This window comes from Helicoverpa zea, chromosome 3 (genome assembly GCF_022581195.2).
Source record: "Helicoverpa zea isolate HzStark_Cry1AcR chromosome 3, ilHelZeax1.1, whole genome shotgun sequence".
Taxonomy (NCBI): Eukaryota; Metazoa; Arthropoda; class Insecta; order Lepidoptera; family Noctuidae; genus Helicoverpa; species Helicoverpa zea.
The window spans coordinates 2,727,640-2,746,805 of record NC_061454.1 but is presented as its reverse complement, the minus strand read 5'-3'; positions in this window follow the sequence as shown (position 1 = coordinate 2,746,805).

Below are 19,166 nucleotides of genomic sequence, written 5' to 3'. Positions count from 1 at the left end.
GTATTAGCCTATTTTAATAAATGATTTTGACTTTGACTTTGACTTTGACTTTGACTACTCCCTCATTTTCTCCCACATCACCGATGATTGCAAGTGCAATTTCGAATACCAACCCCGGTTCACTGTAAAATATAATTAGTCATCCAATTAACGATACAATTGCCTGGTAGGCTAATTGCATTGTTATTTTCAGAGCTTTTGTCATCATTACATTGTTTTAATCTAGTTATTGCTCGAGGTTTCGCTTGCGTTTCTAGGGAAACTTCCTCCCGTAGACGGATAAAATATAGGCTACTATGTTACCGGGGGATAGAGTACCTTCCAAAAAATGAAACAAAAATTAGAAATCGGTTCAGTAGCTTCGGAACTTATTCAGCACAAATGAACATACAATCACTTTAGAATGTTAATATGAATGTTGCTGATCTGGTTCGAAGATCATTGTTCTTCTTCGATGGTCCATGTAGGTATTTGTTTCTTTTGAAGAGGCGTGTAGGGGTTGCCACTATCAGTCCGTTTGTTGGTAAATATCATATTATGTTATTATATAACGCTTATATAATAGCTATTACAATATTATAATGCCAAAGGGTTTGTTTGTTTGAATACGCTAATCATGGGAATTACTAGTTAGGACTGTTAAGGAAATTTACTTTAATATGAATTTTTTCCTATTTTATTTTGTTCAGGTTGTTATTAATGAGTTTCAATATCCACCTTTCCTTGCACTTTTGCTACTGTTAAACATTTTGTTATCGTACCGGTTTATGGACACGATTTATTAGGGTTAAGACAAGGGTTCATGGGGGTGCCAGTACAACCCACAGCTATAGTTACTTAAGATGGTTTTGCTTGATAAACAAAACGCATTTCCTGCTACCTGATAATAGCAGTAAGGTAGTCTTTTTTCAGTCAATATCAATATTATGAAGCTAAAAACTGTTTGTTTGGTTAAAGAAGCCAATTTCATGCATTACTGGTCTAGTTTAATACTTACTTATTTAATTTTAGTAGCAGTCGTTTTTATAATCCCACGTCAGAGGCCGTCAGGCGGATTTGAGAAAACTCTGACATCAGGGCTTACTAGGTGATTAAAACTGCAGTTTATTTGATAAGAAGAAGAAGACTTTGAAAAAATATATCAATGCTAGATAGACTATTAATTAAGGAAGGCTATACTTTTTAAAAGGAAGCTAGATTCATTTATTTTGGTTGTCTTAGGCCGCTGCCTCGAATTTTGCGGGCAGCGGGGCGGCAGCGGCGGCGGCGCGGGAGCGGCAGTATCTTACGCGTATAATCAAATGGACCGGCCCTCGAATACAGCGGCGCGGGAGCGGGCAACGAGCGGTGAGCTCCATTCAAAACGGTGACCGAACGCGCCGCCGCCGCTGCCGCCCCGCTGCCCGCAAAATTCGAGGCAGCGGCCTTACAGTATAACTAACAACAAACTTTTACAAAGCAAATAAGATTTCTGCTTTTAAACTCAATTCCTTTCAAAGTAACCCAGAGAAACCTGCTAATATTAGGATTAAGGGTTCAAGTTTCACCTTTTAGGCCAGAGAAAGGGGTATAATCTATGTTTTACATTTCAGAATAAACCTTAAAGTTGTCTAATTCTATCGTGTGTAATGTTCACATTTACAAGGCTGATCTTGGATTTGGTTAAGGTAATTTTAGAAGGGTTAACATTACCCAAAAGATCCAAGCCTTTGAGTGTAATTACCCTTTTGAGAGTTTTTGCTGTTCATCTTTTATATTTTTTAAGATTAACTTTGACATTTATACATTAAGTCGTGGTGGCCTAGTGGGCAACCAATCTCTCGAGTATGAGGGCGCCGGTTCGATTCCAGGGTCAGGCAAGTACCAATGCAACTTTTCTAAGTTTGTATGTACTTTCTAAGTATATCTTAGACACCAATGACTGTGTTTCGGATGGCTGTCATTGAACATCCTTGGCAGTCGTTACGGGTAGTTAGAAGCCAGTAAGTCTGACACCAGTCTAACCAAAGGGGTATCGGGTTGCCCGGGTAACTGGGTTGAGGAGGTCAGATAGGCAGTCGCTCCTAGTAAATCGCTGGTACTCAGCTGAATCCGGTTAGACTGGAAGCCGACCCCAACATAGGTTGGGGAAAAGGCTCGGAGGATGATGAACTTTGACATTTGTTTTTATAATAAAGAATGCCCCTGACATTTTCGTGTAACTTTCTTAGAAGTCATCCAAACCTAATATGATGATTAATTAAACTGTTATATTAATAAAAAAAAAATAAAAATAAAATGTCATTTATTTCAGGCAAATTCACCCATATCAGAAATTCACACAAACAAATTACTATTATTCATTAAGAAAAATCAAAAGAAAACAATATTCATAATTAAATTATACATACAATCAAACAATATTAATAAATCAATTATACATCACAATTACAAAATTAAAATAAAATGAAATAAAATAAAATAAAATGAAATAAAATTAAAATTTTCTGTTTGGCATTCGCACAGTTACATGCCTGTCAGAACAGTGTTTTATGAAAGTAAAGAAATAATAAAACAATAGTAACGTGATAGAATTTTGAGTGACACTCATGTCATATGGTGAGTGTGATTTTTAATTAAATAAAGAAGCGGTTTCCGTTTAACTTTGAAAACACACGAGTAGGCAATCTGAACGGAACAGTCTAATAGTAGCTAGTAACATGCCATTAAATTACACTGTAATTTTAAAAAAGACTCTTGAACTCTACAGTTACACACAACAACAAATTATTAGTTATCTGTATACGATGGGACAGGGTTTTCAAGACCAAGCTTTGAGCTTCAGCTTAGAGAACTCACGGCAGACAAATTATCTAGGTAGCTGTCGCCGGACACGATGAACAAGACGAGGTACACTTACACTATTATATCAGGTACTGAATTAATTCTTCCGATTGAATCACATCACAATCTAGTTACACAAATTTTAACATCAACGGACGGACGGATGGACCGACACGTCCAAAACTTAATACCTTATATTCCACGCAAAAATCTCAATTTAGAAATCCACAACCGTTGGACACAACGGTGTCAGTAACAAAGAAACCTGTCAATCTGTACGTCAGTCACGGGGTTGCCAACAGTGAATATTTTTAGTTAATTTTCAATTAGCTTTTAGCATTCTAGTGTAGGGTTACTGTATGACATGTGAGCGTGAAATTGGGTTCAGCCGGAAGGTTTGAGATGACGTTGCTTCATAGTTATTTGGTTAAAGTTGATGAGTCATTGGTCTAGTGGTTGCCAAACGTGCTTTGTGTGCATGGAGTCTCAGGTTCGATTCTCGGGTTAGGTTAAAATCTGCTTGTGTAGGTATCTTTGGTAACATTTAATAAACAACGTTTTGGTGGTGAATCACCACATCCGTGCATCGGAGCCTACGTATGGGATGCATGTTGATAAGTTGTCAAAATTGTATCATATATTGCAATTCAAAACCAATGAAAGTTAACATTTGATTAAGAAATTTTAATAATGTTCCTAAAGCTATTGATTTCAAAAGTAAAGTTCGACAAGAAGTAGGTTTTCAAAATTCTCGCTTCATAGTAAAAAAAGTGGCCGTTTAACCGACGGATGACATGAATAAGTCGTTATTAATTATTTATGAAGTAATAGTATGTATCAACATGATATTGTACCATATATGTAGTTCTACATTTACCAATAACACAGTTAACTTTGTTTGCCTTTATTGAGCTACCAATATCTAAATCTGCAAATGCCGAAATCTCAATTGCTCCCGACACCTAGTTTCTAACCAATCTAGGAAGTGTCCGTCATCACTCGTCAAATATTCTGGACGCTTGCAGATGTCGCTTGTCAACGGTGTCAAATGATTTGACGATACTGTTGGCAGTTTACAAACATGCTCGTTGCTTAGGTATTTAAAATTTGTTTGTTTTTATGCAATTTTACTGAGGATTTTTATGCAATCCATAAAAAGCTATGTAATCCATAAAAGGCTGGCAATAGATGAACATGTTTAGGTAGACAATTTTGGATAAGAAAAAAACGTTACCACATACATAGTAAAATGTAGACAAAGTAGTTACAAAAAAGATAATAAATATTGGGAATTAAAAAAAAATACCAACTTGCTAAACAAGTGTCGTTTGTTTTCATTTTCAGAAATAACACTGGCAAAATCTTTCATAAAGTAATAAACTGTATTTGTTCTTGTTAATAATAAACTAGTTTATTCTTAGAAGTCAAACTGACATCATAAATAAAATATTCTTTAAACGCACAGTGATCTAAATATTTAAGTCGCTTCAAACCATCAAAGTCACTTGAAAGGTGTAATAAATTATTTCCCTCGAATATATCTTTACATAACATAAGGCTTTTCACGTGTTTTCATATCTTTATATAAAGTTTTTTTTAAAATATATTCTGACTTACTCGACTCATGAATTATTTCTTTACAAGTTTATCTTTAAGAAGCTTATTTTTGCTCAATACTTATATAAATACAACTTAAATGAATAAAAACTAAAATAGGCTCTACTTGACTCCAAAATAATTTAGTTAGCTGTTTTGAAGAACTCTAAAAATAGTACCGTAATTTAGTTTAAAGAAATTTTTCTTTATAGTTGTATTCTATATTATTTGTAATAGGTATTCAGTTTAATTAGAAACTTAATATTTTTATTATTACTCTAGTAGGTACACTAGATATCTATACTAATATCATCTATATCTATACTAATATTATAAAGAGGAAAACTTTGTTTGTTTGTTTGGTTGTAATGAATAGGCTCAAAAACTACTGGACCGTTTTTTAAAATTCTTTCACCATTCGAAAGCTACATTAGCCACGAGTAACATAGGCTATATTTTATCCCGGTACGGGCAGTAGTTACCACGGGACGCGGGTGAAACCGCGGGAAAACGGCTAGTCTAGCATAAAAAAACTTCGTATCGCATGCTTCTAAAAATATCTGGCAATATTAGCGAAAATTTACACAGATTTTTTTATGAACCATTTCATAAAACAATATTTTTCAAATATTCTGCTTCCTCGAAAATAAACGCAGCTACCGAATAAAAAAACGCGAGTAAAAACCCCACGCCTCAACGATAAGCCGTCCAAAGAAAATATCCCATTTCGCACGCCATTCTACTTCACGCCTCAAGCTATTCTCACAGTTATCAAGCCTAGTACAAGCTGTCAAAGCAGCTACGTCCATATATACAGCTTAAAAGCTAAAACCTTCAAAGGCCCTACCACGGAGTAAGAAATGGTGAGCAGAGATGCCATAACGCAGGTAGGTCAGGCGCCTTCGTCCAGGTCAAATTCGGACGGTGGACATGATGAAAATGTTCAGTTACGAGTGAATTAATGAAGAGTTCTCGTTCATATCTGGCAATGATTTTTGGTATTTTAACAAATGATCGGGTCCAAATAAGGCGTATAAGGGCGAAAACAGTGACGTTCCTCGTCCCCCGCACACCTGCATTTAAGCGCGGTATTTTCTTAGCAGATTTTCCGTTGTGGCACCTCCGCTAGTCATTTTGTTCTCCGTGGTTCCTACCTTCCTTCGGCCGGCTAATGGCCGCCCAACTTTCATAATAAGAGTTTAAGTTACAACTCACCCCTCTTTAATGACTTAAAATAACAACAAATTTCGATGGCGAAGCAATTTGGAAGTAATTTAGATGACGATAAAGCAGGGCTTCGTGTTTTAGGCTTGTCTTTTGATTCTTTGATGGGCCTGAACGATTAACCTTGGCTGTTATAATGCTTATCCGTCGTTAGAACAGTCTAAGTTCAAAAGGTCTTATCATCGCCGTGAATAGAAGGTGTTATGTCATTCTGTTTTCAAGTTGATGGCTTTATACCTATACTTTATCTATGTAGTTAGTATATTACTAAACAAATCACATGTTTTGGTAGTATAAGTTGAGCCTATCAGACCTGTGATTGATGGATTAGAATGTGTGCTAATTACACTCATTAGTTTATCGTGTCTCCCCGGGGGTATAAATGAGTTTCATAATTCGACGAGATAATAATTTTCGTGAATATAATTTAGGTTAGATATTTTGGCCAAACTTTAAAAAATATAACATAGCTTATTAAAGATTTGAACATAACTAGGCCAGTTTTCGAAATGACAAAGTCTGCGGAACTACTTTGAACTGAACACTTTTGATGGCAGTCTATCTGTTATTTTACCTCGATGCCTTCATAAACTGTTGTCAAAGCTTAGAAACCGTAAGTTATTCAAGCTTAGAAACATTTAAACGACTAGAATTTTCCTAATATAAATGAGGGTCTAAAAGGCCTGATTTCACAGTTCACCCAAACTGTTTACATTCTTAATGAAATTACTTGATAATTTACAAGTTGATTACACTCTGACCCGAGGAATTAAAATAATTCTGGTTCACCAATTTAAAAGGTTGGGTTTCGACAATATTTTTTAGTGGAAACTGCTGTGAAACCCAAATTGTTCAGCGGCTTTAATTGGGCGATATTCATGTTCAATTAATTTTCAGAATAATAATGAATTCTTTGGTTTCTCTCTTACTTATGTAATTGTAGAATTTATCCTCGCTGATAAGAATGTAATGATGATGAAAAGTAACTATGTGTTTGACTGTTTGTTGCACTTTCACGCCAAAACTACTGGGCCGATTTACATGAGTTTTCTGAAAGAAGTTGCACGTTAAATGACATAGGTAACTTTTATCCGTCCGCGGGATGCAGTTTTTCTGGGATTCAATAAAAACAAAATAAAAAAGTAAAAGGTAAAGTTATAAATAATCAAATTAAACAACTTTGTAGTCTTTGTTTATTTCGATTGAGAAAACTTAAAATTGAAAAAAAAAATCCATAAGTATCCGCTTTCTACAAGAAATATTCCATTCATAAATAAACGCTGTACACAATTCACGAAACACGATTGCCATACACTGAAACAACGAAATAAAAAGCGGCGCTATTACAGTAATACGGCCAATACTGAAAACACCATAAAATTATATTTTCCAGATAAAAGTTTCCCGATTCCCGCCATAATGTTATGCAAATGAGGTTGAACACATAGGGGTTTTACGATCAGGCTCATTTGTAAGGAGTTAAGGAAATAAAGGACAAAGTTCTGGTGCTATAAGCAGTTTGTGTTAATTTGTGTGTTTTACGTGATATTTTGTAATTAAAATTACATTTGGATAAATTACACTTTCACCCAGAAATTACTAACATACCTTTTGGTGCACAAAATATATTTCATCATGATGTAAAACTAAGTAGCATTGGAGTCATTTATTTTTTTCACACTATTATATAAATTGACATTTACAAAAGTCTATAGGTACCAATCTAATTTTTGACCAGTCCAACTTTTACATTTAGAATTTTTGTAACAACATCTTATGTTTTCGAAAAGTATTGTTTGGTTAAATATTTACATATCTTATTAACGAAGGCATTTAATTTAACCGTAATTATCACATAATTTAATAATTTCTATGTGTACTATTCTTGAAAAGTGACCCTTATCTAATATTTCATACATACCACAAACTTACCATACTACAAGTATCTACTATTTACTTCGGCAAGCTTTTTGCCTACAAACATCCTACAAGCTTATTACCATAGCTTACAAAACTCGTGCTAAAGACAGGCTGTCTCCCACTGTCTCAACAATAGCAAGCAAAAACCATGGTACGTGTTCCGATGTTGTTACAACATGAACTGAACTGAAATGCAATGGAAATGGGCCAGACTTCGAAGTTTGTGTAGTTAATTTTTCATAGTGCTGTGCTAAGTTTTTGTCTTGAAGTGTATGTTTGTTCTTGGCGGTTGGGCTTGTTGTGTGTGGGGTTAAGATGAGAACAGATAATTGAACAAAATTGAAAATGGGGTTTCGTAAAAACCTGTAATAGGTCTATATGAAATAAAAACCGTAGACTTTGGGTAAACTGATTAGGCAGGCGCATATTTTGGTAACAAATGTATTTTTAGACTCATCTACCATTTGGTTTCTTTATGTTTAAGGAGGTATACAAAACTAGTTTTCACAGATACTTAAGTTTTAATATTGACCATCATGAATCACAAAAATCATTAAAAAAATCCATATGAAATCGCGAAACGTGATACCAAAATATAGCCATACCTAAAGAAATCTTATCAACTACATTATTTTACTTCTCACTTTTACCCCGAATGTAGAGAAAACCTAAAACTTTTACCCTTACCCAAACATTGAAATTAAGCATAGTTTTCATCACGTGAACACGAGGAAATTAAATGTCGTAACAATTTGGAAACACTCGACAAACTTTTCCTAACATTTCACGTGTTCTAGGTGAAAATTAAGTTTTTTGTTACTGGAACTCTGTTACTGCTACTAAGTTTGGTAAGATAAGTCTTTTAGTGCTTCCTAGGGGTTGGTAACAGAATTGTTTGTAAATAATCTAATTTGCTTGGCTTCTTAGGGTCAAAGTTTTTTTTAATTCCGCTTATTTTAAGTTTTTTTGCAAATAAGTTACTGTAATACATTACTGGAAAATTCTTTTCCATTTGAGTTTAAATAAGAAAGATTTTGCTTATTAAAGTGACTTAGCGCTTTCAAATTGCAGCGATTTTGCTCTGGAATCTGAAAGCATTATATTCTTTTAACTATAATTATTTATGAAAAATATGATACTCAGAAGATAATACATACTACATTGAATTTATATAGCTTAAAAACAAAATAAGACCATAAATAGGGACACGAAAAAAGTATCGATGCTTTGTGGTATCGAGTACATTCCAGTTCGATACCGATACTTTTGTACTCGATACTTTGCAGTCGATACTTTTACTCAATAAGTACTTTTTCCCAGGTATCGTATCGAATGAAGAATTTAATTTAACAGCGCTTTCTAGCTCACTCGTTGAAATGTTTTAAGACACTCTGTCTTAAAAAAAGAAACGACATTTGATTTCTGGAGCCACCATAAGAAGTTGGCACACACTAAAAAACAGAATAATAAAGCAAGTTCTTCATCACAGCCTGAAATGAAGGATGAATTAAGCTACTACTTATCGGCACAGGTTTCGCCACTTTCAGTAGATCCCTTAAAACAATGGGAAGATATGAAAGTAGTTTTCCCAAAATTATATTAATTGGCACGAGAATGAATATATATCAATCACTGCGACGTCAGTACCTTCAGAACGATTATTTTCTAAAGCAGGAAGTACCATCACAAAAATTCGAAACCGCTTATCTCCAAAAAGGCTCAACAAACTTCTATTTTTAAGTGACTCTACGGAGGAGGAATGGGAACTTTAATCTACTACGCGGGTGAAACCGTGGGACACTGCTAGTTTTTAGTATACCTCAACTTAATATTGTTTCCTTTTGCTACATTTTCGATTTGTTTCATTCATTCTATTTTCCATTTTTCTATTATTCTGTTAAATTTGTGTAGGTACCAATACCATTTGTTTTTTATGTCCTGCTGAACTGAAGTAAAACTGACATTATTTACTAACTGATATTGACCTAGCAAATTTTGATCTAAAAAGTACTCGATACCTTGAAGTATCGATACTTTTATTTCGATACTTTAATGAGTACGATACTTTGTTATCGATTCTACTCATGAGTACGGTATCGATACTTTTGCTTCGATACCGTGTCCCTAACCATAAAACTCTGCCGGGGCTGCGGGTTGTTTGCCGGGGCTGCGGGTTGTTGCCGGGGCTGCGGGTTGTTCGAAAGAGATACCGCAGCCCTGGTACATAAAAGGCCTATGACGGAACACGACGGTTTTTAGTCAGTAAGAGTCTGACACTCCCTCACCGCTGCTAACCCACAGCGGGTGGGGTCATTTGATGATTTTTGACGTCGGAAAAAAAAAATAAAAAAAAAAAACCATAAAACTCCTGTACATTAAAAATATTTCTATAACCAAACCATAAAAATTATACGTGTTTCAAAGAATTTTATAACTTGATCAGATTTGCTTTTGTTTTTAAAACAAGTCAGCCGTACTTTCACATGTTTTATCGAAACTTGGGCAAAGTCAAGTTTATTGACTGTAAACTCCGACCTCCAAAAGTTACCCTTGTAGGTACTTTTATAGATTCATGTTTAGGCAGGGTAACAATCTATAGGGTTACTGGAGTGTACCCAAGTTTATGAAAGTATACGGTGATCACGTCTTTTTAATTCTTTAGTTATTTCAGCAGATAATTTTGAAAATGCGTTTTATATAAAATTATGAATCTAATATTTTTTTTGAGATTCCGGTAAAGTTTGATGGTAACTTTTCATGTGGTAGGTAAATCCAGGTGTTTATGTACCTACATAAGGTACGGTTCGCAAAGATTTGGTTTCGCCATTTCTCAGCAAAATGAATCGGGAAATTATACAAATCATTTCGCAATAATAGGTGTTCCTTGAGCTATAAAGTTAAAATTAATTCAGATTAAAATTTAATCTGTGTAAGTTAGTTTAATTTACACCATTTTCCATCATTATAAACCGTTCAATTGACATAATAGCGATTGAAAGCATAATTATCAGCCATCGATTCATCTTAACTTTAATGATCTTACTACAAAGGACTTTGTGAGCTTTTCCTTTTGATAAAATATAGCTTTCTGAAGCTGAACACGTGTATTGAATTTTCTAAGAAAGGAAACAAGACTTACCTTACTTGCGAAATATGTTGAAGTAAGGGTAGCATACACTACAAACTTTTAGTCGGCCAACAGTTTGTTGGTGCTCATAAATCAGTATGGAAATGAATGGTAGCACGCACATAACAACGATCATGTATTTGGCCGGTAGAAAACCAACAAAAACTTTGATTCAATTGTCGTGACAATACGGTTACAAAATAGTGATTCTAATTAGTCCGACTTTTAGATAACCAAAAAATATTGGACGCATATAAGGCATTGATTGGGTTTGGGAATTTGTGACATCGCGTTTATGTACTTTATGCCTAAATGTGACGTAACACAAAATCGAAACGTGTTGTATCTTCGTTGTCATTTGTCTGAGAGAAAAAAGAAAAAATAAGTTTCTATTATTCTGGGGTTATCTAAAAGACGGACACATTACTTTTTTCATTCGTCATGTATTTTCCTTTAATTTTTTTTTTGCAAATATCTGGTCAACTGTCGGCCGACTGTTTAGTCGTTAGTTTGCGGGTACTCTAAGTTGTTCAATTTTACGATCAAAGTTTGCTATTACTTAAGACCCTCAATTGCGTAACATCATCAAAATAAGCTTTTATGGCTTTCGTAATAAAAGGAATTATATACAGTGTTGATGTTATATTATATTTTTATGGGCTTTTGTTTGGATCTTAGGATATTTATGATCGGAACAAATTGTTGCTTAGTTTTAGTTTTTTATCGTCTTTTTCTTATAGGAAATTAGTTTGGAGGAGGAAAGGTCGTAAAGAGGTCACGGCTAAATAAAAGCTGCAAGGATCAATCGATCATAAAGTAAAGAAACACTTGGCGCGGCCAGACGACCATTTTATCATGACGAGTTCCTCATTCACGTAGAGTCTACGACCTAAATAGTTTAAGAAATAACACCGACATTTCAAATGGCCATGATATTGCAAAATTGTAATCCTCTGCTTCATAAATGCAATATTCATACTCATAATATCTTCGAATCACGCTTCTCAACACCAGTTGCTTCCCTTCATCGGAACGATCCATCAACAATGGATGACCACCCCAGAATATTAATAAGCAAAGAATAGAGAGGGGACATTATCGAAGTCTCGAATACCGTTTACTAGAGTGGTCCGATACTTAAACATTCGATATCGAGGCTAGTATAGCCGACCACTAATGGACTCGCCCCGTCTGTGTTCATATTGTAATACCTTTAAACTTTTATACGAACAAGTCGGGACTAGATTTGTAAAGCACAATGAGAATGGGGCTTGAAATTGTTATAGTTATTTCTATCCTCCTCTACTAATGTTACAACAGGTGAAAAAGCTATACTGTAGTTGATTGTTATTCTCAGTATGTTTAAGTAAACTGGTTGTGTAAGCGACACAAATTGGTAGTCTTAAGGTTTTCAAAGAAGATGGCACTTTACTAGCGAATAAACTGAAACAAATTGAATAGAATGGCATGACCGTCATTTAGAAAATTGAGTGCCTTGTTATAGTTATAGTTGTACAAAGCCTTTCGTATGTGAGTTTTGTATTAAACGTACTATCATGAAAACTGTACTTCAAAAGTAAAATAAAAATATGGTGATTATAGGAGCATTTTCACATCACACCTTTTGTTAAAAACTTTTCTAATCATCTGTATAAAATACTCATACAAAAGCGAATTTTATATTATAAAGGAACCAGCTACATCACTAAAAATGATAACAAAAATTAGACTCCCAAAACATTACAGTGATCTGCATAAACCGTTGTGTCCATTTCAGGCTGAAATTTTTCATGTTTTTTCATCGCTAAGTTATGCGAGAATATTCCTGAATATGAAGCCGACTGACCAAAGAATTAAAAGCTGGAGTAGTTTATCCCTTTATCAGAGTGTTCCATGCAGATCCTCTGAGCGGTTTTTATAAAGGAAACTGCATAGTGGAATTGCAACTATACTTTTATTGCCTTGGACTGGTCTTTAGTATTTTAACTGGTGTTAAGTTTGTATGTATTTTCTAAGTATATCTTGATCAACAATGACTAAGGTTCCGGAGGGTTCAATAAACTGTAGGTCCCGGCTGTCATTTGAACATCTTTGGCAGTCGTTACGGGTAGTCAGAAGCCAGTAAGCCTCATAACCAGTCTTACCTAAGGCTATTAGGTTGCCCGGGTAACTGGGTTGAGGAGGTCAGATAGGTAGTCGCTCCTTGTAAAACACTGGTATTCAGCTGCATCCAGTTAGACTAGAAGTCAACCCAAACATAGTAGGGAAGAGGTTAGGCAGGTGATGATGATGACACAGTATAGTTAATTCACTTCACAATAAATGAAGACTTTTGGACACCATTATAAATCCATTTGACGTCTGTAGATCTTAGATCTTGTATTTTTGTTACTATCATTTTTAAATTGACGTCTTAACATCGAGTATTAACCATACCTAATACACGATTAGACTATAATGAGATCATACTTAAAATCTTCCACTTATTTTCCACGCGTGATCACAGGATTATTTCTTCTACACAAAGTTTATCCCGGAAAATTTCCTCAAAGTCCCGAAAGATACGAAAACTGAAACTTAATTAGTGTCTACAAGATTGCAGATGTAACGTTGTAATCGTATATTAACCAAAGTGGCACTCCCAAGTAATAGTCTTGTAAGTGAGGAAAGTGGAAACTGTTCAAGCTATTATTATTTTTTAAGTGTTTTTTTTTTGCATAAAAACGGTATCTCGGCTCGAGTATCTGTTCCGGTACTGCACAACTTTGCTGTTTTTTCTTTAAGAGATTTTTTTTGCTTGTTGTTCAGATTTAATGTTTCTGGTTTTGTATTGTCTTTGGTTTTAGTGTTTTGTTGTTTCTTTTGGTGGAAGATTTCTGTGATTGAATGTTATGAAATATTTATAATCTTAACCATTTCACTGTCCACGATGTAGACACAATAGTTAAACAAATAAGTGTGTATCACATAATGACTCATGGGACAGGGAAGTTATTAATCATATAAGTGTAGTTATGAGGGATTTTGTATCAAAAAATAATTTATTGATATAGGTACAGGGATTAAATCAGCCGAAGATTGAACTGGCATCTAAAAAAAATCACCAATTGAACTATTCAAATGTGATACTTTTTCTCCTACATCGGAAAATCCACGTATTTATTTCTACGTAGCCAAGTCAGAACATGGAAGTTAAGTGAAAATATTTCCCAGCGGTAGTCCATCGAGCGGTGATTATCGATAGTGTAATTATGAGTTGTAATCGTTGGTCACCGTGGTTTTACTGGCTCTTTTTTCGTAGGTAATATTTTTGGGAAAAACTACAATATTGAACTATGGTGTTACCAAATAACAATCAAATCTTTATAAAAAAATCATGTAGGGATAAATAAATGTATACTTTGAAAACTAGGAAAACACGCATTTATAAATACAAGAAAAATCATAATAAGACTTCTAACAAGTCCAAATACAGCTCAACAACGTATCAGTTGTTCCAACATGAACTTGCAGTTCGTATGTTCCGGCTCCATCATCAGATCAGTTCGACAGTACCATATTATTGTATTGTCATCAAAACTACATACAGCTGCCAATTATCATGACTGTTCTTGGAAGGTAGATAAATTAGCGAACTTTCCGTCACATACCTATGTATATATATTTTTGTAAGAAGTTGGTAAAATACTAATAAAAATACTAAGTAATTTTCTTCTTATTTCCAGGTAATTCAGCTTACTCCATTTGCAACAACAAATCAGGTAAAATTCTAGAAACGTTTTCACAAAACTCTTACAAACGCTAAGACCCCTACATCGCTATACGTATAAGGAACTCAATATTCACACCCTCTGATATATGGGTATAAATTTTGGCTGAATTCAGTGTGTTTGTTAATACCCTCCGTCGTTGCTTGTTATAATCCGAGGAGCTAATATACGGGAGAAAATTTTGAAAATAATTGCATTTTTTGTGTGCTTTTTTTTGTCAAAACCACCTGTGATTATAAATGTAAAAATAAATATAAAAAAGGCATAGAGGACAACATTTCCTTCCGCCATGAAACAGGTGATATAATTTTTTTGGTGGAAAATACTAAGAGCTTCATGTTCATTGTGCATTATGCACAAGGTACTCTGTATAAATACCTAGTTTTTCCACAATCCTAGGATATTAAATTGGTCTCCTTGCTTCGATCCTTCACCGATAACGTTACGTTGCATAGTGTAATTCTTCGAATATGAAAAAATAATTTCTAAGTCAGATAAATAAAATATATAAAAAAATTGCAAAAAATGCAGCGTGTGCCATCCGAATATACCACCCTATATCCCCATCACTAAATCTCTTACACGCTCCGAAAATAACCACAAAAACGGTACTAAAGGAAACAGTTCTTTCAGATTAGTCACGAAATTTTCATATGCCTTCATTCACCATAAAATAACTATAAAATTATTATTTATACGCTACAATTACTGTAACACTCGTACCCCATTATCATTAAGTGTTGCTACCGAAATAATTAATATTTTATGACGGAAATTCTCTATTGTTGCTGGTAAAATTTTGTGTTTTGTTGTACTTGCTGTTATTAATTTTTTGTTATTCAGATTTGTTTTGTATGTAATTATGTGTTATCGTAACTCTTTTTTTATTTTTTTCCTTAACATATTTTGTACTCACCTTATTTAGTGTAGTTGTAATTAAATATGTAATACGTTACAGGGTCAGAGTTTTCTAAATTCCACCTGATGGAATAATAATTATACTGATGATGTAGGTACTTAATTTTGTTAAATATTCATAACATACGTAGAAACCAATATTTCTATTTGTTACTAATTACGCCATAAACAAATTAGTTCTACATACAAAAATAAATAAATCTAAGTGCTATATAAAATGGAACATGTCCAAAGCTTTCAGAATTGTTTACTACGCAATGTCGAACTCTAATTAATGGTGCCCATTCAATACTCTTGGAATAAACATGGGAAACCATTGCATTTAGCCATAATGTTTGGCCACCAGTCAATCAAGGCGTCTATCAACGTCCATTGCTTTGGCATGCTTCAGTACAACGTCACAACACTACTTTATGCCTTCCATAAATGTTCTTTAGGTCATCAACCTTGGATTTTACCTAAGACAGACAAGAAAATTACAAAAGTCTCTTTAGCTACAGGCAATGGTAACTGAAATTAATTTAAGATAAATCACAGATGCTGTAGATGAAGTCCTGAGTTGAGCTGGAATTGAATTTATTTTTAGAAGGTACTTATTGCTATGGCAACAATTCTAATTGTATGCCTTATGGGAAGGTATGACACTGAAAATGTTCGCGAAAATCTGAGATTTGAGTGCTCATTTACCAAATGCCATTACAAAGTAAGATACACAATATACAACACCATGTACAAGGACCATGGAGGTAAATCTGACGTGATGTTATACCATACATTTTGTTACATACACATATTTCAGCAACACAACACAATATTCATGAAAACATACACTACAGTCCACATGCATTAGAACACAGTTAGTATCGGAAAAACTGAATTTACCACCGTTTGGCCACGATAAAATGCACCTGTTCTCCTTGGCCGGTCCAAATATTATAAACAGATTTCCGATCGACTTACTGGTTATAAATCTACATCTGCTATTCGATTTTGAACTTTATGTTCTTCGGTAGATGGTTGAAAATGATTGTCAGTTTAAGGGTTTTGGGTATTAAAGTTGTTAAGTGACCAGTGGGTTTGTAAAGGTCCGTTCGCGCATGATTTAGAAGTCTTATTGAGAGGTTCTGCATAGTAGTTCAATGTGTCAGCGATCGATAAAGGTTGAGCTTAGTGTGACATTGGAAGCATTCGTGTTTGCTGACTCGGAAATGTTTTGAGGATATTCGAAAAGTACGTTTTCGTAGAGCAAATAGATTAACAGTGTCAAAAGGATGACAATGCTATGTGTTTGGCTGCACTGTCTACATATCGAAATGATCCTTTGTTTTATAGTACTATCTTTGCTCTATAGCTATACGTAAGAGTATTTTGTGAAATCCCAGCTATTCCATTCCTGTCTCTTGTAATCCAATCGCTGTTGTTTGATTCTTAGAATCCCAACCAGATTTTCATGTATCATCTCGAATTTCATCAACAAATTGAACCTCACCTGAAACATAGGCTTTCTAGCTATCCTATTTTCCTGTTAGTTCTATCTACTAGGAATTTGGCCTGAAACGACGAATAGCGTCATCCAATCACAAATCCATCTCATATTTAACATTGAATTTAGAGCGGGATTTTAAACATGTTCCGCCTTTCTGGTTAGCAGTAAAACTGTCGTAAAATAGTCTGACATGTCGCTTCTAGTCTACACCAACAGTGGTGGCGAACCTTTCTTGTAACATCGTTTTTGGCTGAACATACCATAAATTGCCTACTATCTTATACATGTTATGTTCTGCTTTATAGAGATTAATATTTTTAACCATAAGTTTGTAATACTTGTTTGAAGCTAAAGCTTATTCTAGACGATTTTTTGAATCGATTCAAACATCAACTGAAAATCGAACTTAGGAACGTTGAACGATTTTTTAAGCAACTTTTCCATTCTTTAGTTCCAGTTCTTACTTAACATTCCGAGGAGTCATTCGAACTTTTTATAAAGAACTATTTTCTTTTTTAACTTTTTTGAAGACAAAAGGTTTTCTATCCCTGTTTTATACTATCTATAAACGAGGACAGTGTTAGAAACCTCATTCCGTTTGCTTGTTTATTTTGTTTGCAATGCGGATCGAATTTTAGGTGGAATTGAAAACAGGTGGTGGAGTTAAAGTAAAACTTTTGACCTTGGTGTTATTTTCAGCGAATATAACGTTAAAAGATTTACTGGGTAAGGTGGATTTCACTGGATAGTTTGTTGACGGTATTTTAGATGTCATTTGTTTTTTTATGTGGTGAAACCGAGGCTTACACTTAGCTGACTCGTTTATAGCTTAGGGTAGTACATAAAAATGTACACATAATGCGTAATAAAAGTACGTAATGGAGTGCATAAATCATAGCGGAGATCATGCACCTTAGCCTTAGGCTTAGCCGGAATTCGGACCTTAACTTAAGACTTATTTTTCCACAAAAAAAATAAAAGAAGTTATATATCTGATTAAAATAAAAACAGTAACATGACAGACTGAAAACATAAAATATTCTGTAGGTACAAGCAAGCAATACATGAAATTACATAGTTCAGTGAACTCAGAAGTTGACATTTGATATGAACAAGTAAGTGAATCATTGAAATTGGACTGTATAGGGATTCAAGGGAGCTAGACTAGTGATCTAGTCGTCTTAGAACATTCACCTACAGTAGGGCTGTCATTTGAAGATAATATTGACAGAACATTTGAAATACATGATACAGACATAAAGACAATGAAGAAAAATCAATGTTTTAAAAATTGAATGGCATGAATTAATTGCAATTCATGCTGATTTTGAAACAAGTATGATGATTGCTTTAAGGGTAATCATTAATTGAAGTAACAAAATATGTTTTTACATACTTAAAGCTGAAATTGAGTAAGGGAACAAAGTATGATATGAAGGTTGACGTGATAAATGTAAAATGTCATCATAGTCTAGTTATTAACATCACAGCAACTGATTTTTTTTAAAACATAATAGAAATTTCATCGAAATCTTAAAATTTATACCAGCGTAAAATTAGATTTTCAGTATCAAATTCGCATCTGACAAACCATTTTAAATTCGAAGCAGTTTTCTAAGGTCAGAGTTTAAAGAATCTATTTCGGTGTAATTGAATTCGTACTTGAAGGAAATTATTAGAAGTTTAAAACGAAGTTTTTCCAAGAAGCTTAGCCGATCGTTTGCCCAATTTCTTTTTTCTTGTTCTGAATAAATTAAGGTTTTTTTTTTTAAATACCTTTGTTTGATATCTATTACTTTTTTTTTCAAGGAGTAGCTACGTAATTCTTTTAGATTCGTTAGTGGTTCAAGTTTATTGATTTTCTTTAATCCAAATTTTAAAAAGTTAGGTATTGAAAATTACATAGTTACCCAGCAAAACGAAAAAATATTTTTGAGAACGCTTTCGACCATTCTTTGTTTAACGAACATTAAGGTCATAAAGAAGAAATCAAAATAAACATAGGAAAAAACTATCTATCTATGTCTATGATAGTGGTAACCCTAATAGAAAGTGACCACAACACGGCGTAGATACTCTACCCTCTCAGCTAGTAACTAATGAATAAAGAGGATTACATGTTAATAAGTTCTGAGATTTTATCGCGAACAAGATACTTGGGATCTTTACTTTCTTTATCTAAACTTTGTACTGGTTTTCATATCTATAAACAGCATAATTTCACAGAAAGAATATGCTTTTGAGACTCTTTTTGAAATCAAATGCTTCATTTTTAACCGTTGTTGTGGCCATCTGACACTGT